Source organism: Scyliorhinus torazame, chromosome 16 (assembly GCF_047496885.1).
Source record: "Scyliorhinus torazame isolate Kashiwa2021f chromosome 16, sScyTor2.1, whole genome shotgun sequence".
Lineage (NCBI taxonomy): Eukaryota > Metazoa > Chordata > Chondrichthyes > Carcharhiniformes > Scyliorhinidae > Scyliorhinus > Scyliorhinus torazame.
The window spans coordinates 148,280,515-148,300,845 of NC_092722.1; the positions used below are offsets into that span (position 1 = coordinate 148,280,515).

Consider the following 20,331-nt stretch of genomic DNA (forward strand, 5'->3'; position numbering starts at 1 on the left):
AAGGCAGGAACATCCAAGGGAGGCAGCAGTCCGAGGTCTGCTGGACCCCAGGGCACAGCTGGGTCCCAGTCAGATACCAAGCCTCTGGACAAGGTTCTCCAAAGGCTTTGTCTCCAAACTTCTAAGGTGCTACAAGCCATATATGACCGAAAGCAGACCCAGTCTCTTAGCCAACAGACAAGACTGATTGATGTTTGGAAAAGCGGGGGGTGGGGGGTCTCTTTAGGCAGGGTTCCCTGTGGGGGGTCCAACGTGATTCCTGGTCGCGGGAACTGGAGAATCCGCTAAGTGGATGCTACCCATCCGCATTTGTTTGCATGTTCCCGCTGGCGTGTGGCGTAGACCTCATGCCCACTGCCAGTGGGCTGGCGCTCAGCGTCGATCTCAATTTTGCCCTGATGCTCAATTCCCCTCCTGTCGGAGGCGTCTCAGGACGGGGAATCCCACCTTAACCCAAGTTCTTTTTATAACATTACTTCAACAGACGCTCAGTAAAATATATATAAAAAGTTCCTACATTTGATCACACTAGTTGTGATCAAAGGATATACTTCAATATGTACAGATCAATGGACTTTGGAGCTATAACTAAATGAAGATATAGATTAGCAAATTTGGTAAATGGTTATACTGGAGAATGTTAACGGTGGGCTGCTTAAAGTTTGAGACTTCCTGTTCAGGTTGTGGCCACACTTCCTGACCATTGATCAATTAAATAACATGTTCAAAGCACTATGGAAATATCGGAACACAGCAAGACCCCAGACTATAGAGGATAAAATAACTCAGTTGAAGAGATTAGTTGCATGGGTTTCAAGAAGACGGAGAGCAAAGATCACGAGCCGTCCATTCCCCTAACACGGTGGGAAGCAAGATCCGTTTGAACAAGGATATTGGATTACTTTTGTTTGTTATTGCTGCTCAATAAATTATCCCCTCCACACCACACAACATCTTGACTTTGAAATATGTTGTTGTTCCTTCACTGTCACTGGAACTCCCTGCCTCGCAGCACTTTGGGTGTACTTACACCAGATGGATTGTAGCAGCTCCAAAGGGCGGCTTACCACCACCTTCTCAAGAGGCAATTAGGGAAGGGCAACAAAAGCTGGCCCCATCCCATGAAAGTATAAAAAAAAGGACACATGGGAGCTGAAGCACCTGCAAGTTCCCTCCAACGCATGGCTTGGAAATATATCGCCGTTCCTTCACTGTCCCTGGATCAAGATCCTGGAACTACTTCCCTAACAGCATTGTGTGTGTAAAGCACCGATACCACACCGATTGCAGCAGTTCAAAAAGGTGGTTCACCACCACCTTCTCAAGGACAATTAGGGTTGGGCAACAAATTTTATACTTGCCAACAATCAGATTTCAGGAATGAAAATGAAGATCACATAATGCTACAAAATAAAGAACATGTAATGTTATACCACCTCAGTAGGTCATTTCACTTAACTGATTTTACAGAGTAATCCCTCTTCATCCTGTCACACAGCCGAGGGCAGACCTTACTCCCTGCAGACTTCTATCCTTCTTCACCTTCTCACAGGGCTTCAATACATGACTGACTGCAATCCTGTTATCACAAGCCAGGCTAGTGTCTGTGTTCCTCATAGAGTAACAAATGGTTTTCCAACCCATTGTTTGTGTAAAGATGCTGGGTTATGTCGGAATGATGACAAAGGACTACAACTTAAATGGTTTACTGTAAGAACTTCAGCAGCTCTAACACGCCATGCCTATATCCACACTGGTGAGAACCCCCGTGCGACTGACAAAGTCTAAGCCACCATTGAACACAAGAAGAATGGAAAAGACCATAAGACCACAAGATGTAGGGCTATTAGGCCCATCAAGTCTGCTCCACCATTCGATCATGGCTGATATATTTCTCATTCCCATTCTCCCATAACCACTGATCTCCTTATTAATCAAGAACCTATCTATCTCTGTCTTAAAGACACTCAGTGACTTGGCCTCCACAGCCTTCTGAAGCAAAGAGTTCCATAGATTCACCCCTGCTGGCTGATGAAATTCCTCCTCACCTCAGTTTGAAAGGATCATCCCTTCAGACTGAGGCTGTGTCCTCACGTTCTAGTTTCTCCTACGAGTGGAAACATCTTCTCCACATCCACTCTATCTGGGCCTCTCCGTTTTCAGTTCGTTTCAAGGAGATCACCCCCTCATCCTTCTAAACTGCACTGAGTACAGACCCAGAGTCCTCAACCATTCCTTATATGACAAGCCCTTCATTTCCAGGATCATTCTTGTGAACTTTCTCTGGACCCCCTCCAAAGCCAGCACGTCTTTCCTTAGATACGGGGCAAAACTGCTCACAATATTCCAAAAGAGGTTTGATTAGAGTCTCATACCGCCTCAGCAGTACATCCCTGCTCTTGTATTCTAGCCCTCTCGAAATGAATGCTAACATTGCATTTACCTTCTTAATTGCCAACTGCATCTGCAAGTTAGTCTTAAGAGAATCCTGATCTAGGACTCCTAAGTCCCTTTGTGCTTCAGATTTCCGAAGCCTTTCCCCATTTAGAAAAGGCTGTGCCTCTATTCTTCCTACCAAAGTGCGTAACCTCACACTTTTTCATATGGTATTCCAACTGCCACTCCTTTATCCACTCTCCTAGTCTGCCCAGGTCCTCTGCAGCCTCCCTGATTCTTCAACACTACCTACCCTCTACATATCTTTGTATCATCTGCAAACTTAGCAACATTTCCCTCAGTTCCTTCTTCAAATCGTTAATGTATATTGTGAATAGTTTTGGTCCCAATACTGACCCCTGCAGAACACCACTGCCATCCTAAAAAAGACTCCTTTATCCCCACTCTCTGCCTTTTGCCAGTCAGCCAATCCTTTATCCATGCCACTACCTTGCCCCTAACACCATGGGCTCTTATCTTATTTAGCAGCCTCCTGTACAGCACCTTGTCAAAGGCCTTCTGGAAATCCAAATAGATCACGCTTACAGGCTCTTTTTGTCTAACTTCCTCATTACCTCCTCAAAGAACTCCAACAGATTTGTCAGACATGGCCTCCCTTTGACGAAGCCATGCTGACTCAGCACTATTTAACCATGCACTTCCAAGTACTCCACAATCTTATCCTTAATAATCGATTTTAAAATCTTACCAATGACCATTGTCAAGCTAACCAGCCTACAATTTCCCATCTTCTGCCTCCCTCCCTTCTTAAACAGGGGTATTATATGAGCCATTTTCCAATCCTCTTAAGATCCTCCCTGACCAGTGATTCCTGAAAGATCACAACCAATGGCTCCACAATCTCCTCAGCTATCTCCTTCAGGACTCTGGTGTGTAGTTCATTTGGTCTGTGTAATTTATCCACCTCAGACCTTTCAGCTTCCCCAGCACCTTCTCCTTAGTGATGGCCACCACACTCACCTCTGCACCTGACTCTTGAAGTTCTGGATGCCACTGGTGTCTTCCACCATGAAGACTGATGCAAAGTGCTTATTCAGTTCCTCTGTCATGTCTTTGTTCCCCATTACTACTTCTTCAGCCTCATTTTCCAGTGGTCCAATCTCCGCAAGAGACGGGAGGACAAGCATACTAACATCAGCATCCTTGAAGGAGCCAAAAACACCAGCAACAAGGCTATGATCATCGAAAACCAATTCTGCTGGGCCGTCTATGTGCTGAGGATGTCAGAGTCCCGACTGCAAATCTTCTTCACCCAGCTCAAAGAAGGCTCCCAAACAAGAGAAGGGCAAAGAAAAGGCTTCAAAGACACACTGAAGGGTTATCTCAGGAAATGCCACATAGGCGTCAATGCGGGAGAAACCCTGCTCAGAAGAGATCTATTTGGAGGAACCTCCTGATTGAAGGGACACAATTCTTCTAGGACAGCGACAGCAAGAGGAGGCCAGGAAAAGGAGCCTGAGAAAGGAATACCAACGATCTAGAGTCCACGGACTGATCCCACCACCCAGAAATACTTTATCAAGTGCGCGGTCAAAGATGCGGCACTTGGATCGGGCTCATCAACCACAGAAGGACCCACAGAACCCATGACCGGGAGAGAGAGAGCCCGAGTGCAGCTTCGGAATCAGGTAGGTGATATAAACTTACTTCCAGGTTCCAGCGGCCTACATTTCCGGGAGCGTGAGATAGAGAGCGGAGTGCAGCTTGAGAATCAGGGGCTCGATTCTCCGACCCCCCACCAGGTCGGAGAATCGCCCGGGGCTGGCGTGAATCCCGCCCCCGCCGCGTCCCGAATTCTCCGCCACCAGAGATTCGGCGGGGGCGGGAATCGCGCCACGCCCGTCGACGGGAATCGTGCCGGTCGGCGGGCCCACCCCTGGCAATTCTCCGGCCCCATGCCAGCCGGCGTGGATTAGACCACTTTTCAATGGTGGGACAAGGCGGCGCGGGCAGGCTCCCGGATCCTGAGGGGGGCGTGGGGCGATCTGGCCCCGGGTGGTGCCCCCACGGTGGCCTGGCCCGCGATCGGGGCCCACCGATCTGCGGGCGGGCCTGTGCCGTGGGGGCACACTTTTTTTTCCGCCTTCGCCATGGTCTTCACTATGGCGGTGGCGGAAGAGACCCCCTCCCCTGCACATGCGCGGGGATGCCGTGAGCGTCCGCTGACGCTGCCGCGCATGCGTCGCCCGGCAAAGTCCTTTCGGCGCCGGCTGGCGTGGCGCCAAAGGCCTTTCCCGCCAGCCGACGGAGCGGAAACCGCTCTGGCGCGGGCCTAGCCCCTCAAGGTGAGGGCTTGGCCCCTAAAGGTGCGGAGAATTCCACACCTTTGGGGCGGACCTACGCCGGACTGATCCGCGCCGTCTTTGGCACCGGGTAGCGGACATTGCGCCGTTTGCGGAGAATCCCGCCCCAGGTAGGTGATATCTATTCTGAGCATTCTGGCTGGGGGAAAGAAAAATCCAAAAAAACCCTGAAAAGTGACGTCACAGAATAGCTGTGACCTGATTGGCTGGTAGGGAAATCTTAACTAAATATTAAAATTAAATATTGTTAAACTAATTAAACATAATTAATTAATTAATCATAATTTAGAGAGGCAGCTAAGCCAGAGACCGGAGAGCACTGCATTTAGCATTTACATTTATAGTAGAGATCTAGTGCTAGGAAACATATAGTTAACAGTAACTTAAAAAAAATTATTTTCTATTTTAATTTATTAATTAGTTAACGCAATGTCAATTGGAGGGGTGCAGTGCTCTGACTATGAGATGTGGCAGGTCCGGGAGGCTTCAGCGTCCCGGATGGCTACATCTGCAGAAAGTGCACCCAACTGGGGCTCCTCACACACCGCACGGTTCGGTTGGAGCTGCAGTTGGATGCACTTAGGAGCATTAAGGTGGCAGAAAGCATCATAGATAGCAGTTATATAGATGTGGTCACACCCAAGGTGCAGGCAGAGAGATGGGTGACCACAGAAGGGGCAGACAGTCAGTGCAAGAATCTCCTGTGGTTGTCCCCCTCTCTAACAGGTATACCATTTTGGATATTGTTGGGGGGAATAGCCGATCAGGGGAAAACAGCAGCAGCCAGAACAGTGTCACCACAGCTGGCTCTGATGTTCAGCAGGGAGGGTCAAAGCGCAGAAGAGCAATAGTAATAGTGCACGCTATAGTCAGGAGCACAGATAGGCGCTTCTGTGGACGTGAAAGCGATTCCAGGATGGTATGTTGTCTCCCGGGTGCCAGGGTCCAGGATGTCTTAGAATGGGTAGCTGCCATCCTGAAGGGGGAGGGCAAACAGGCAGAGGTAGTGGTACATATTAGTACTAACGACAGAGGCAAGAAACGGTATGAGGTCCTGCAGCAGGAGTTCAGGGAGCTAGGCAGAAAGTTAAAAGACAGGACCTCTAGGGTTATAATCTCGGGATTACTCCCTGTGCCACGTGCCAGTGAGGCTAGAAATAGGAAGATAGAGCAGCTAAACACGTGGCTAAACAGCTGGTGTAGGAGGGAGGGTTTCAGTTATCTGGACCACTGGGAGCTCTTCCGGGGCAGGTGTGACCTGTATAAGAAGGACGGGTTGCATCTAAACCGGAGAGGCATAAGTATCCTGGCCGCGAGGTTTGCTAGTGTCACACGGGAGGGTTTAATCTCGTATGGCAGGGGGGTGGGTACCGGAGCAATAGGTCGGAAGATGAAAAAATTGAGGGAGAACTAGGGAATAGGACCAGTATGGCTTTGAGGAAGAGCAGACAGAGGGATGTTGCTGAAAACAGCAGGACTCATGGCCTGAAGTGCACATGTTTTAATGCAAGAAGTATAACAGGTAAGGCAGATGAACTTAGAGCTTGGATTAGTACTTGGAACTATGATGTTGTTGCCATTACAGAGACCTGGTTGAGGGAAGGATAGGATTGGCAGCTAAACGTTCCAGGATTTAGATGTTTCAGGGGGGATAGAGTGGGAGGTAAAAGGAGTGGAGGAGCTGCGCTACTGGTTAGGGAGAGCATCACAGCTGTACTGCGGGAGGACACCTCAGAGGGCAGCGAGGTTATATGGGTAGAGGTCAGGAATAAGAAGGGTGCAGTCACAATGTTGGGGGTGTACTACAGGCCTCCCAACAGCCAGCGGGAGATAGAGGAGCAGATAGGTAGACAGATTTTGGAAAGGAGTAAAAGCAATAGGGTGGTTGTGATGGGAGACTTTATATTGACTCGATCACTTAGTGCTGGGGGCTTAGACGGGGCAGAGTTTGTAAGGAGCATCCAGGAAGGTTTGTTAAAACAATATGTAGATAGTCCAACTAGGGAAGGGGCTATACAGGACCTGGTATTGGGGAATGAGCCCGGTCAGGTGGTAGAAGTGTCAGTGGGGGAGCATTTCGGGAACAGTGACCACAATTCAGTAAGTTTTAAAGTGCTGGTGGACAAGGATAAGATTGGATCTAGGGTGAATGTGCTAAATTGGGGGAAGGCTAATTATAACAATATTAGGCGGGAACTGAAGAACCTAGATTGGGGGTGGATGTTTGAGGGTAAATCAACATCTGACATGTGGGAGGCTTTCAAATGTCATTTGAAAGGAATTCAGGGCTGGCATATTCCTGTGAGGAAGATGGATAAATATGGCAAATTTCGGGTACCTTGGATAACGAGAGATATTGTAGGTCTCGTCCAAAAGAAAAAGGAGGCATTTGTCAGGGCTAGAAGGCTGGGAACAGATGAAGCCTGTGTAGAATATAAGGAAAGTAGGAAGGAAGTTAAGAAAGGAGTCAGGAGGGCTAAAAAGGGTCACGAAAAGTCATTGGCAAATAGGGTTAAGGAAAATCCCAAGGCTTTTTACTCGTACATAAAAAGCAAGAGGGTAGCCAGGGAGAGGATTGGCCCACTGAAAGACAGGGGAGGGAATCTATGTGTGGAGCCAGAGGAAATGGGCGAGGGACTAAATGAATACTTTGCATCAGTATTCACCAAAGAGAAGGAATTGGTGGATCTTGAGTCTGGAGAAGGGTGTGCAGATAGCCTGGGTCACATTGGGATCCAAAAAGACGAGATGTTGGGCGTCTTGAAAATTATTCAGGTGGATAGGTCCCCAGGGCCTGGTGGGATCTACCCCAGAATACTGAAGTAGGTAAGAGAGGAAATTGTTGAGGCCTTGACAGAAATCTTTGGATCTTCACTGTTGTCAGGTGATGTCCCGGAGGGCTGGAGAATAGCCAATGTTGTTCCTTTGTTTAAGAAGAGTCGCAAGGATAATCCAGGGAACTACAGGCCGGTGAGCCTTACCCCAGTAGTAGGGAAATTACTGGAGAGAATTCTTCGAGCCAGGATCTATTCCCATTTGGAAGCAAGTGGACGTATTAGCGAGAGGCAGCATGGTTTTGTGAAGGAGATGTCGTGTCTCACTAACTTGATAGAGTTTTTCGAGGAGGTCACAAAGATGATTGATGCAGGTAGGGCAGTGGATGTTGTCTAAATGGACTTCAGCAAGGCCTTTGACAAGGTCCCTCATGGCAGACTGGTACAAAAGGTGAAGTCACACGGGATCATAGGTGAGCTGGCAAGATGGATACAGAACTGGCTAGGTCATAGAAGGCAGAGAGTAGCAATGAAAGGGTTCTTTTCTAATTGGAGGGTTGTGACCAGTGGTGTTTTGCAGGGATCAGTGTTGGGAACTTTGCTGTTCGTAGTATACATAAATAATTAGGAGGAAAATGTAACTGATCTGATTAGTAAGTTTGCGGACGACACAAAGGTTGGTGGAATTGCAGACAGCGATGAGGACTGTCAGAGGATACAGCAGGATTTAGACCATTTGGAGACTTGGGTGCAGAGATGGCAGATGGAGTTTAATCCGGACAAATGTGAGGTAATGCATTTTGGAAGGTCTAATACAGGTAGGGAATATACAGTGAATGGTAGAACCCTCAAGAGTATTGACAGTCAGAGAGATCTAGGTGTACAGGTCCACAGGTCACTGAACGGGGCAACACAGGTAGAGAAGGTAGTCAAGAAGGCATATGGCCTGCTTGCCTTCATTGGCCGGGGCATGGAGTATGAAAATTGGCAAGTCATGTTGCAGCTGTATAGAACCTTAGTTAGGCCATACTTGGAGTATAGTGTTCAATTCTGGTCGCCACACTACCAGAATGATGTGGAGGCTTTAGAGAGGGTGCGGAAGAGATTTACCAGGATGTTGCCTGGTATGGAGGGCATTAGCTATGAGGAGAGGTTGAATAAACTCGGTTTGTTCTCACTGGAACGAAGGAGGTTGAGGGGCGACCTGATAGAGGTCTACAAGATTATGAGGGGCATCGACAGAGTGGATAGTCAGTGACTTTTTCCCAGGGTAGAGGGGTCAATTACTAGGGGGCATAGGTTTAAGATGCAAGGGGCAAGGTTGAGAGTAGATGTACGAGGCAAGTTTTTTTACACAAACTGGGTGCCTGGAACTCGCTGCCGGAGGAAGTGGTGGAAGCAGGGATGATAGTGACGTTTAAGGGGCATCTTGACAAACACATGAATAGGATGGGATTAGAGGGACATGGATCCCGGAAGTGTAGATTTTAGTTTAGACGGGCAGCATGGTCGGTGCAGGCTTGGAGGGCCGAAGGGCCTGTTCCTGTGCTGTACTTTTTTCTGTTCTTTGTTCTTTACAGAGTTTCTTAGGTAGACAATCACTCGTTAGCGAGTGATCGCCGAAGGAGTGCAGCATAGAAAGTTTGTGTTATCACTGAGATATTCTCGGAGGAAGTGCTTTGCTAAACGTACTGCACGCTCGGCCAAACCATTCAATTGTGGGTATATGGAGCTGCTTTTAATATGTTCAAAGTCCCACATGTGTGCAAAGTCCTTGAACACCCTGAGAACAAACTGCAGGGCGTTGTCAGTCATTTGCCGTTGTGGAAGCCATGTGCAGCAAAATGGCTCTTCAGCTTCTAATGACTGTGGTGATCTTCATGTCAGGCGAGTAATCAACTTCATACCATTTCTGAAAGCGAATCAACAAGGACCAGATGTTGTCTCCCATTCCATTCAAATATCTGCTGTTGCGAGTGACCACGGAAGGCCTGGGAACTCATGGAGGTGAAATAGTTATTTGGTTTGATTAGGTTTGATCAGGTTGCATAGTGCACATCTGAATACTTCCCTCTCTGTGTCACCATATATTGACGGCCAGTGCATGGTTTCCTTTTCCCAACACTTTGTTGCTTCCCCAGGTGTCCTTGGTAGAGTAGCCGTGTATAGTACCTCTGCAGAGCTGGGGATGATGGACTGTATCAATACAGCCAAGCAGTCTCAGTATCAGTCAATCTTTCACGGCTAACTCCTCACTCATGGCATAAAAAGTGCAGAGCTCAGGTGGAAGCTCTTTTGATGTCACGGGTCATCCCTTCATGATGATGTCATGGAGCTGCCTACACGTGTGATCCACTTGTAGCCCTGATTTGGGTTCCTCAATTCTGCAGGAAGACACCACTTGAATTGTCAGAATATCAATGTTCTCCTCATGACCGGCATACTTAGTGGTGGGTAGGTAAGCCCTGGAGAGGACATCGTCAAGGTATAGTTCCTTACTGGGCTTGTAGATCACACTGAGATTGTCGCATTGGAGCTTACAGTATGGAGGGGACTTTTACAGATGGTGATGAGTGGCTGGTGTTCAGTTTCAGCATTGGCAGGACAGCCATAGATGAGACGATGCCATTTTCAACATGCTATGAATCCGTGCTGAGAGGCATCTGCTGATAAAAGTATAGGTGCTGGATGCTGAGGAATTGTAACAATGGACGGGCTGACAGCAGATCCTAGAGTTTGTTGAATGCAGCATTGCGGTGCTTCTGTCAACACCATTCTACATCCTGGTTGAGAAGTTGATGGAGGGGTCCAGTTACCTCACTGTAACAGGGAATTAACTTTGATAGACAATTCATCAGGCCGAGGAAACGCTGCAGGGTATACTTGTCCTCAGGGTGGACTCTTGATGTACAACCATTGTCTTATCTGGGTCTGGTTTCACATTATTAGAGGTAAGCAGGTGACCCATGTAGGTACCTGACTAACCTTGAATCTGCATTTAGTAGGGTTGAGCTTCAGCTGCACGATCTCGATTCCGTTGAGGACCAAGCGCAGAAGTGCATTATGTTCTTGTATTGTATGACCCCAGACGAGGAACTGATGTCATCAGCAATGATTTCACAAGGTTGCCCTACAGAGCTGTTCCATAGACTGGAAAGACTTCACTACTGGTGGCGATACCGTAGAGCATGCAGAGGGACCTGTATCTGCCCACCAGAGACATGTAAAGTTGCCAGGTTGTCTAGGAGTGATGACAAAGGACTACAACTTAAAGGGTTTACTCGAAGATCTTCAGAAGCTCTTGCATGCCATACCTGTTGTCACATTGGTGAGAACTCCCATCTACTGACATATCATGTCCTGTGTACTGGTCACGGCAATATATACATTAATACAAATTCTGTACACATTTTGAGATGTCTATCTGAATAATTGGACAACCTAATAAGTTCCTCTTGTTTTTATATATATCAGAGTTAAAAACTTCCTGTTTAGGATACTACCCCCGCCCATCTCCAAATTCAGAATGAAGAATTCAATTTAATTCGGTCTTGGCTCAATTCATTCCATCTGTCATCTGGACACTGCTTTTTCTTTAAACTCACACAAAGCCATATTTAACTGTGACTGTGAGGCATGAATGTGAGATAGCACAAACATGAGAGTGTCCTTCGGTTGTTCAGATGGGGAGGTAAGGTATCTGCAGAGAGAGGAATGTGTGTAACTGCAACGTTGTTCGGAGGCGAGTTGTGGTGGGGAACTCTGGGGCAGTTAGAGTGTGGGGCTTGGCACTGAAAGCATTACATCACTTACCTTTCCTGCCCTCCCGAGGTCCTGGATTCTCTCTGCGCTTCAGTAAATTGGAGGTACCGTGCTCTTGCTGCAGATTATACCAACCTCTTTCAAGCGAGCCTGCTCAGTTTGCGAGACTGGCCTCTTCCTACCATTCTTGGAAAAGATCACCTCAGATTCCACTGCTGAACCTACAGGTAAGAATGAGAGACTCAGGGAACCACCTTGCCAAATTCCACTCCATTCTTGTGGTTGCTGGAGCCTCAGAAATCCATGTTTAATTGAGCATTTAGTGTTCTAAATCCTTCCTTTGACAGATTCAGAGTGCCATCCCACTCGCCCTCACTGATTGGATAGGAAAATCAGAAGTGAGGTGCTAAAGCTGCGAATTGGTTAGAGAACAAACTGTTTCCTGGCCACAACAGGTCTCTTCACTTGTCCTGGGAACATCAGTTTAATATTCCACACATTACCTCTGAAAGTGTGGAAAGCGGAAGCGACAGATTTCTGATAATAAGCGATAAGGCTCACCTACAGAAACAGCCAATGGGCAGAATGGAATTTTAAAAACCTGACCTGTTCAGGGGAGTGAAACCAATCAAATTGTTTTTGCAGAAGGCCAGCATGGACTCAATAGACTGAATGGCCTCCGACAGAACTGTAACCATTCTATGATTTTTACGTTCCAGCCCATCACGTCCACGTTTGGTAATGTGGGAAGATTTTGCTGAACTACACTTGCAGTTACTAGCCCAAGACTGGTAGCTGTAGTTTGGATTGTAGCCAATCATATTGCTTGGCTGAAAGGTGAATTCTGCTGAGCAGGAAACAGTTCCCTTCATGCACAGAATGCACACTCAAGAATCTTCTCTATGCATGAACATTCTGGATGCTTAGTGTAGGCCACATTATCTAAAAATTTCAATCAATTGGTGGTGGTTTTTAAAAAGGGGAGGCACTTTCTGAATCTGGTGGCACCTAACTGCATGAAATGACATCCCATGAACGTATCAAGAGAATCCTGTGGTTCTTTCTGGATGTACATTTCACACGAATGTTAAAACCACATTGTAAGGCAAACTAAACTTACAAAAAGAGATTTTTAAACCACAAAGTCATATAATATCATCAGGCCTGACAAAGTAATTTTAACATGGAGTTCATCTCACTGGAATTTGAGATCATCTGCTGAGCATATGAAGATTTAAGTAGAGTCAGACAATAGACTGACTACAATAAAAGGATTAAAACAGATTATAGTTGTGATTGAGCTGTAAATATATTTAACATTAAATTAGTAGCAACTAAAAGGGCACACAATCCCATTTATATTTAACTCTTGCATCGATGATCACAGTTTCTAACTGTCAATAGCACTTCTGCATAGACACAAAGGCACTGGATGCAATTTTCTGTAATGTTTTGCAGAGTGGCACAGGCAATGGGGAACATTGTGGAAATCGCTAGCCCCAGGGCAGTTTCCTCCATCATATCCTTAGGGACTTTGTTAAATAAAAGTGAAGGGGCGGGACCCATGACATCATGCTGGTAGAGCCTACTTCTGAGCTAGTTCAGTTCCAACTTTAACTGACTATTATTATTCTTAGATCACACTAATAATATGCTTACTGAGACTTGGGCTAAACTTAAAATCACATTGAAAAGCAAGCATCAACATTAATATGACTCTTTACAACTCAAATGTGAAAAAAATACTAATATGAACAATTGAATGCTGATCAAGTGAACTGGCTGCGAAGAGTTAGACTTACTATTTCCATTTAAGCTGCCTTTGTTTACTCAGGTCTCTTGCACTGTCTTCATTTAGAATCTTGGCACGCTTGGGTTCTTTAGTTCACCGTCACCAATCTTCTGAACCACTGTCTTCAAAGCCTTCCTGAAATTAACTGCTTGCCCCGGGCAGTGAGCTGCTGAGAGGCAATTCTATGCGGTTTGCAATAGTTTTTAAAATTAATTTATATGATGTGGGCATCGCTGGCTAGGCATTTATTATTCATCCCTAATTTAACATTAGAAGCTGGTGGTAAGATGCCTTGTTGAACCATTCTCGTCTGTGGGATGTAGGCACACCCACAATGCTGATAGGGAGGGAGTTCCAAGATGTTAACCGCGCGACAGTGAAGGAGCAGTGACATATTTCCAAGTCCAGATGGTGAGTGAAATGATGTGCAACGCGCAGATGGAGTGTTCGCATGAATCTGCTGCCCTTGCTCTTCGTGGTGGACGTCATGGGTTTGCAAGGTACCGTCAAAGGAGCCTTGGTGAATTGCTGCAGTGCATCTTGTAGATGGTGCACACTGCTGCCACCATGAGTCAGTGGTGGAGCAAGAGAATGCTTAAGGTGGTGGATGGCGTGCCAATCGTGGGGCTGCTTTGTCCTTGTTGAGCTTCTTGAATGTTGTTGGAGCTGTACTCACCAAGGCATGTGGAGAGTATTGCACCACACTCCTGACGTGTGCTTGTAGATGGTGGACAGTCTTTGGGGAGTCAGGAGGTGGGTTACTCTTGTAGCCACTGGCCTGCTCTTGTAGCCGCAGTATTTATGTGGCTGGGGCTGGTTCGGTTCAATTTCTAGTCACTGATAACTCCCAGAAAGTTGATCATGGGGAATTCAGTGATGGTAATATCATTGACTGTCACGGGGAGATAGTAAAATTCTTTTGTGTTGGAGATGGTCATTGTCTGGCACTTGTGTGGCACAAATGATTATTGCCCCTTATCAACTCAGGACTGAATGTCATCAGATCTTTTTGCTTATGAACATGGACTGCTTCAATATCTGATGAGTTGTGAGTGGTGCCGAACATTGTCCAATCATCAGCGAACTTCCCCACTTCTGATCTTATGATGGAGGGAAGGTCATTGATGAAGATATTGAGGACTGTTGGGCCTTGGACACCACCCTGAGGAACGCCTGCAGTGATGTGCTGAGAATGAGATGGTTGACCTCCAACAATCACAACCATCTTCCTTTGTGATAAGTATGAGTCAAACCAGTGAAGAGATGTCTCCCTGATCCTCATTTGCTTCCCTTTTGTTCGGGTTCCTGAATTCCACAATAGAATACTGCCTTGGGGGGGATTTCCCATTGCCCAATGCCAATATTTGATTTGATTTATTCTCACATGTACCGAGATACAGTGAAAGGTATTGAGGACTATCGTGGAGGAGGTGTTGTTGTTTATTCTTACTGATTGTGGTCCATGGGTCAGGAAGTTGAGATCCAGTTGCAAGAGGGAGCAGCCAAGTCCTGGGTTTTGGAGTTTTGATATGAGCTTGGCTGAGATTATGGGGTTGAAGCCAGAGTTGTAGTTAATAAATAGGAGTCTAACGTAGGAGTCCTTGTTGTCGAGATGGTCCAGGGATGTGTAGGGCCAGGGAGATGGCGCCTGCTGTGGACCGGTTGTGGCAGTATGCACATTACAGTGGATCAAGGCATCCTGGGATTATGGAGTTGTACGTGTCTCATGTCCATCCTCTTGAAGCACTTCATAATAATAGATGTCAAGGCCACCGGACTGTAGTCGTTGAAGCACATTGCCTGATTCTTCTTTGGCACCAGTATGATGGTGGTCTTCTTAAAGCAGGTAGGAACCTCAAAATGGATTAGGGAGAGGTTGAAGATGTCCGCGAACACACCTGCCAGTTGGTCCGTGCAGGATCTGAGTGTAAAACTAGGGACTCTGTCAGGACCTGTTGGTTTCCGAGGGTTCACTTTCAAGAAGGCCGATCTGACTTCAGAAGCTGAGTGTGTGTCCATGGCTGCTGGGCAGTTGACAACGGTTTGATGGTTTCTTGCTCGAAACGAGCGTAGAATTAACTGAGTTCATCGGGGAGGAGTACGCTACTGCTGGAGATTCTACTCGGCTTTGCTTTGTAGCCCGTTATGTTATTTAAGCCTTGCCACAACCGATAAGAGTCCATGTTGTCAGACTGTGACTCCAGCTTAGTCTGGTATTGGTCTCTTGGCATCCCTAATGGCTTTGCGGAGATCTTGACTGGATTTCTTGTACAGGTCATGGTCGCCTGTCTTGAACGCCTCAGACCTGGCCTTCAGTAGGGAGTGACTCTCTCAATTGAACCATGGTTTCTGGTTGGGGAACTACCTTCTTTGGCACTTCTACACACTTGCTGATGAAGTCAGTGATGGTGGTGGCATACTCATTTCGCTGAGTTCTTAAATATGAATCAGTCCACTGACTCTAAGCAGTCGTGTTGGAGCTCTTCTGTTGCCTTGGATCAGCATTGCACAACCTTCTTAATCAGATTCTCGTGCTTGTATGTCGGGAGTAGGAGCACCGGCTTATGATCCGATTTCCGATGTGCGGTCGGGGAATGGATCTATTGATCCATTGATGTCTGTGTAGCAGTGGTCAAGTTGCCACCCCTGGTGGGACAGGAGATGTGTCCAGGGAATTTTGGCAGTACACTCTTGAGGTTGGCCTGGTTAAAGTCTCTGGCCATGAAGAGCAAGGCCTCCAAGTATTCTGTTTCACTGTTATTTACAGCGGTAAATTCAAGTGCCTTCTTCACTTCAGCCTGGGGTGGGAGCCCACCGCGGATGATGTTATGGGCAACACTTTACATTCAGGTATTCCACTTCCAGGGAGCAGTAGTTTGCCACAGTAGCCACATCTGAGCACCAGGAGTTGAGGAGGCAAACATGACAGTCCAGTGAGGCAGGGTTGAGCCATGTTTCCGTGAAACAGAGCGCACAGCAGTCTCTCACTTCCCTCTGAGAGGTAAGGATAGCGTTAAGCTGGGGCTGGTTTAGCACAGTGGGCTAAGACAGCTGGCTTGCAATGCAGAATGATGCCAGCAGCGTGGGTTCAATTCCCATACCAGCCTCCCCGAACGGGCGCCGGAATGTGTCGACTATGGGCTTTTCACAGTAACCTCATTGAAGCGTACTTGTGCCAATAAGCTAAATAAACAAACACGCTTGTCCAGATTAGTTTCGATTTGTTGGCTGTTTGCCAGGAGTATGCTGGGGAGAGGAGGCTTGCTCTGCTTCCCCGCGCCAGTAGAAACATGTAAATTAAAGTAAATTATGCATTTGCATGCAATTGGTGGCCTTGAAGCCCGAATTCCCCCTCCCCCACCCCCAACCCCCCCCCCCCCCACCCCCTCACCCCCCCCCCCCCCCCCACCCCCACCCCACCCCTCCCCCTCACTTACTATGATGCTCTGACCCTCATGGGAACTCCACCAGCTGGGCTTTGGCGCAAATTTGGCCAAGCGCAGCCCTGATGGGGTAGAGCCGAAGGGGGTGGGGGAGGGTCAAGCGGGTCAGGGCACTGATGAAGTGCCCCTCTGCCGCTGAAGAGGGATGAAGCACCCCCACATCCTGCCTTCGCACCCCCCAATCACACCCACCAACCAGAGAGCCTCATCAGTCACCCCCATTGGAGTACCCCATCAGACCCCCCACTGTCACCTCTGCCTGAAAGCTGAAGAGCAGTCCAGGCAGTACAGATCACTGCATTTTCACTTACCCTTCCCTAATATCTGCTGCCTCAGATAAAAGTGTTTAAAGCAGCAGCTGTAGTGTCAGAGGCTTCCTCCAAAGCAAGCTACAGTTGAAAAGCTTCAAATCCACTGACAGTCTTCGAACTGCAAATCTATTCTATTTTACACAGCAATACATTTCACTGCCAGTGATTGACAGTTTTATTGGTCTCGACACAGAGGCTTGGTGGATTGTTTATTCATCTTCATGGTCGAATACAACTCAGAAACTCTTGCTATGATTGACAGCTTCTCACCACATCAGAAGCAGCTAAGTGGTTTCACTTCATCTTTTTCATAGCAGAAACCTCTGCCGGGGGTGACTGATTGGGGGATCTAATGGGGGGAATTATGGTGGTGACTGAGAGGCATCTCTGATGGGGGGCTCTGATTGGGGGGTCTATGGTGGGGGTGTTGTGTCTCCCTCACGCATGCATGCTGTGGGGTGGTTAACCGTCATTCCTTGGAGGTGAGGAGAATACCCTTCCTTCTCGGGTGGGGGCGCAGGATTAGCTTGTGAAGGGGAGGAGGGCCTGCCGCCTGACCTCGGGATCGGGCCGCCTGCAACCTGATACCAGGATTCCAATGGAATCCAGTGAGCTCTCCACCATGCATATAACTGCATTGTTAAGGAGTGAGACAAGCACCACTCCCAGTGCCAGCAGAGACCAGTCCGATTCTCTGCTGGGGGGAGCACTGAGACCCCAGAATTGACATCAGGCCTTGATGTCAAGGGCACTGACTCTCACCTCACCTCTTAAGTAATGCAATGAGATCAGGAGCGGAGTGCTCCTGGCGGCACCCAAATTGAGCATTAGTGAGCAGGTTATTGCCGAGCAAGTGTCACTTGGTGGCGCTGTTGATGACAACTCTATCACTTTGCTGATTATTAAGAGAGGACTGAGGGACGGTATTTAACTTTTTCTGATCATTTTTCACACTGTCAGTTAGATGCCTGTCAGTTAGTTGTCACTCTACTGAAACACCCTGGTTGGTTGCCGAGCTAGTTCTGAAGCACAAGTCTTTCACTACTATTGCTATAATGTTGTTAGGGCCTTTGCAGTTTCCAGTGACATCAGCTGTTTATTGATATTACATGGAGTGAATCAAATGGCTGAAGACTAACATCTGTGACACTGGGGACCGCAGGAAGAGGTCGAGGTTTATTATCCACTGCACTTCTGGCTGAAGGTGGTTGCATATGCTACAGCAGCGTCTTTTGCACTGCTTGCTGGGTTCCCCATTATTTAGGATGGGGATATTTGTGGAGTCTCCACCTCCAGTTAGTTCATTGCCCACCAGCTTTCATGGCTAGATGTGGTAGGACTGCAGACCATAGACCCGATTCGTTGATTTGGGATTGTTTAGCTTTATCTATTGCATGATGCTTTTGCCGTTTAGCATGCAGACAGTCCTATATTGTAGCTTCACCAGGCTGACACCTCATTTTTAGGTATGCCTGTTGCTGCTCCTGAGGTTACAGATTGCGGTTCACTACAATTCTGCTGCCGATAGTCTACAGCATCTTATGGATTCCAAGTAGAGTGATAGTGTTGCACCACATGATGGAGGTATACCCAACATGAAGGTGGGATTTCCTCTCCACCGATACTGCCATGCTTAGATGCATCGGTAACAGGTAGATTGGTGAGGATGAGGTCAAGTAGGTTTCTTGCTGGTTGCTTCACTTACTGTAGTCCCACTCTAGCAGTCATATCCTTTAGAACTTGGCCGATTCAGTTAGTTGTGGTGCTACTGAGCCACTTCTGGTTATGAACATTGAAGTCCCCCTGTCCATAGTATGTTTTGTGCCCTTGCCACCCTCAGTGCTTTGTGCAAGTGGTGTTCAACACACTGATTCACTAGACGAGGAAAGGGGAGGAGAGGGTTGGGGAGGCAATAATTAGCAGGGGATTTCCTTGCCCATGTTTGTCCTGATTCCATGAGACTTCATGGGGTATGGAGTTGATTTTAAGGACTTCCTGGGCAACTCCCTCCTGATGATATACCACTGGGTCACTACATCTGCTGTATATGTCCTGAGAGTGGTGTACAACACCCATGGTAATGGTGGGATCTGAGACATTTTACGTTTTATGATGTTTCTTGACAGCTTTCCCAATTTCAATACAAGCCCAAGAGTTAATAAGGAGAACTTTACAGGGTCGACAGAGCTGGGTTTGCCATTGTCATTCCTAGTGCCTAGGTCAATGGCGGGTGGTCTGCCCAGTTTCATTCCTCTTTTTTTAAAGGCTTTTTAGCAAGCCATTTCAGAGGTCAACCACATTCCAGTTGGCCTGGAGTCACATGTAGACCAGACCAGGAAAGGATGGATGCTTTCCTTCCCAAAGGATATTCTTTCACCAGATGAGTTTTACAACAATCGACAATGGGTTTCATGGTCATTTCGAGGGGTAAATTCAAGGGGTATATAAGCCAGAGATCGGAGAGTACTGTATTTAGCTTTCACATTTATAGTAGAAATCTAGTGCCAGGAAACATATAGATAACAGTAACTTTTTAAAAAAAACTTTTAAATTTAATTTACGAATTAATTGACGCAATGTCAGTTAGAGGGGTGCAGTGCTCTGACTGTGAGATGTGGCAGGTCCGGGAGGCTTCCAGCGTCCCGGATGGCTTCATCTGCAGAAAGCGCACCCAACTGGAGCTCCTCACAGACCGCATGGTTCGGTTGGAGCAGCAGTTGGATGCTCTTAGGAGCATGCAGGTGGCGGAAATCATCATAAATAGCAGTTATATAAATGTGGTCACACCCAAGGTGCAGGCAGAGAAAGGGGTGACCACCAGAAAGGGCAGGCAGTCAGTGCAGGAATCCCCTGTGGTTGTCCCCCTCATGAACAGGTATACCGCTTCGGATACTGTCGGGGGGAATAGCCTATCAGGGAAAACAGCAGCAGCCAGAGCAGTGGCACCACAGCTGCCTCTGATGTTCAGAAGGGAGGGTCAAAGCGCAGAAGAGCAATAGTCATAGGGGCCTCTATAGTCAGGGGCACAGATAGGCGCTTCTGTGGACATGAAAGAGGCTCCAGGATGGTATGTTACCTCCCTGTTGCCAGGGTCCAGGATGTCTCCGAACAGGTAGCGGACATCCTGAAGGGGGAGGGCAAACAGGCAGAGGTCGTTGTACATATTGGTACTAATGACATAGGCAGGAAGGGGCATGAGGTCCTGCAGCAGGAGTTCAGGGAACTAGGCAGAAAGTTAAAAGACAGGACCTCTAGGGTTGTAATCTCGGGATTACTCCCTGTGCCACGTGCCAGTGAGGCTAGAAATAGGAGATAGAGCAGCTAAACACATGGCTAAACAGCTGGTGTATGAGGGAGGGTTTCCGTTATCTGGGTGCTCTTCCGGGGCAGGTGTGACCTGTATAAGTAGGACGGGTTGCATCTAAACTGGAGAGGCATAAATATCCTGGCCGCGATATCCCGTGGGCACGGGAGCAATAGGTCAGAAGG

At 47.5% G+C, this 20,331-nt stretch overlaps 1 protein-coding gene and 1 long non-coding RNA gene across 7 annotated transcripts in view; one reads left to right on the forward strand and one right to left on the reverse strand.

Annotated features, from left to right (window-relative positions):
• ptprea (protein tyrosine phosphatase receptor type Ea) overlaps window positions 1-20,331 on the reverse strand; it is a 452,659-nt gene that overhangs the window by 279,791 nt on the left and 152,537 nt on the right. For 3 of the 6 annotated variants that reach the window (XM_072479196.1, XM_072479189.1, XM_072479191.1), the window contains exon 3: window positions 11,348-11,517. The exons of 2 other annotated variants lie outside the window; for them this stretch is intronic. The gene's annotated coding sequence lies outside the window, so the exon portion shown is untranslated. The remainder of the gene's footprint in view (window positions 1-11,347; window positions 11,518-20,331) is intronic. One more of the 6 variants, XM_072479192.1, reaches the window with a different exon arrangement.
• Window positions 1-20,331, forward strand: part of LOC140393128 (uncharacterized) — a 190,072-nt gene that overhangs the window by 19,000 nt on the left and 150,741 nt on the right. The gene's annotated exons all lie outside the window — the stretch shown is intronic.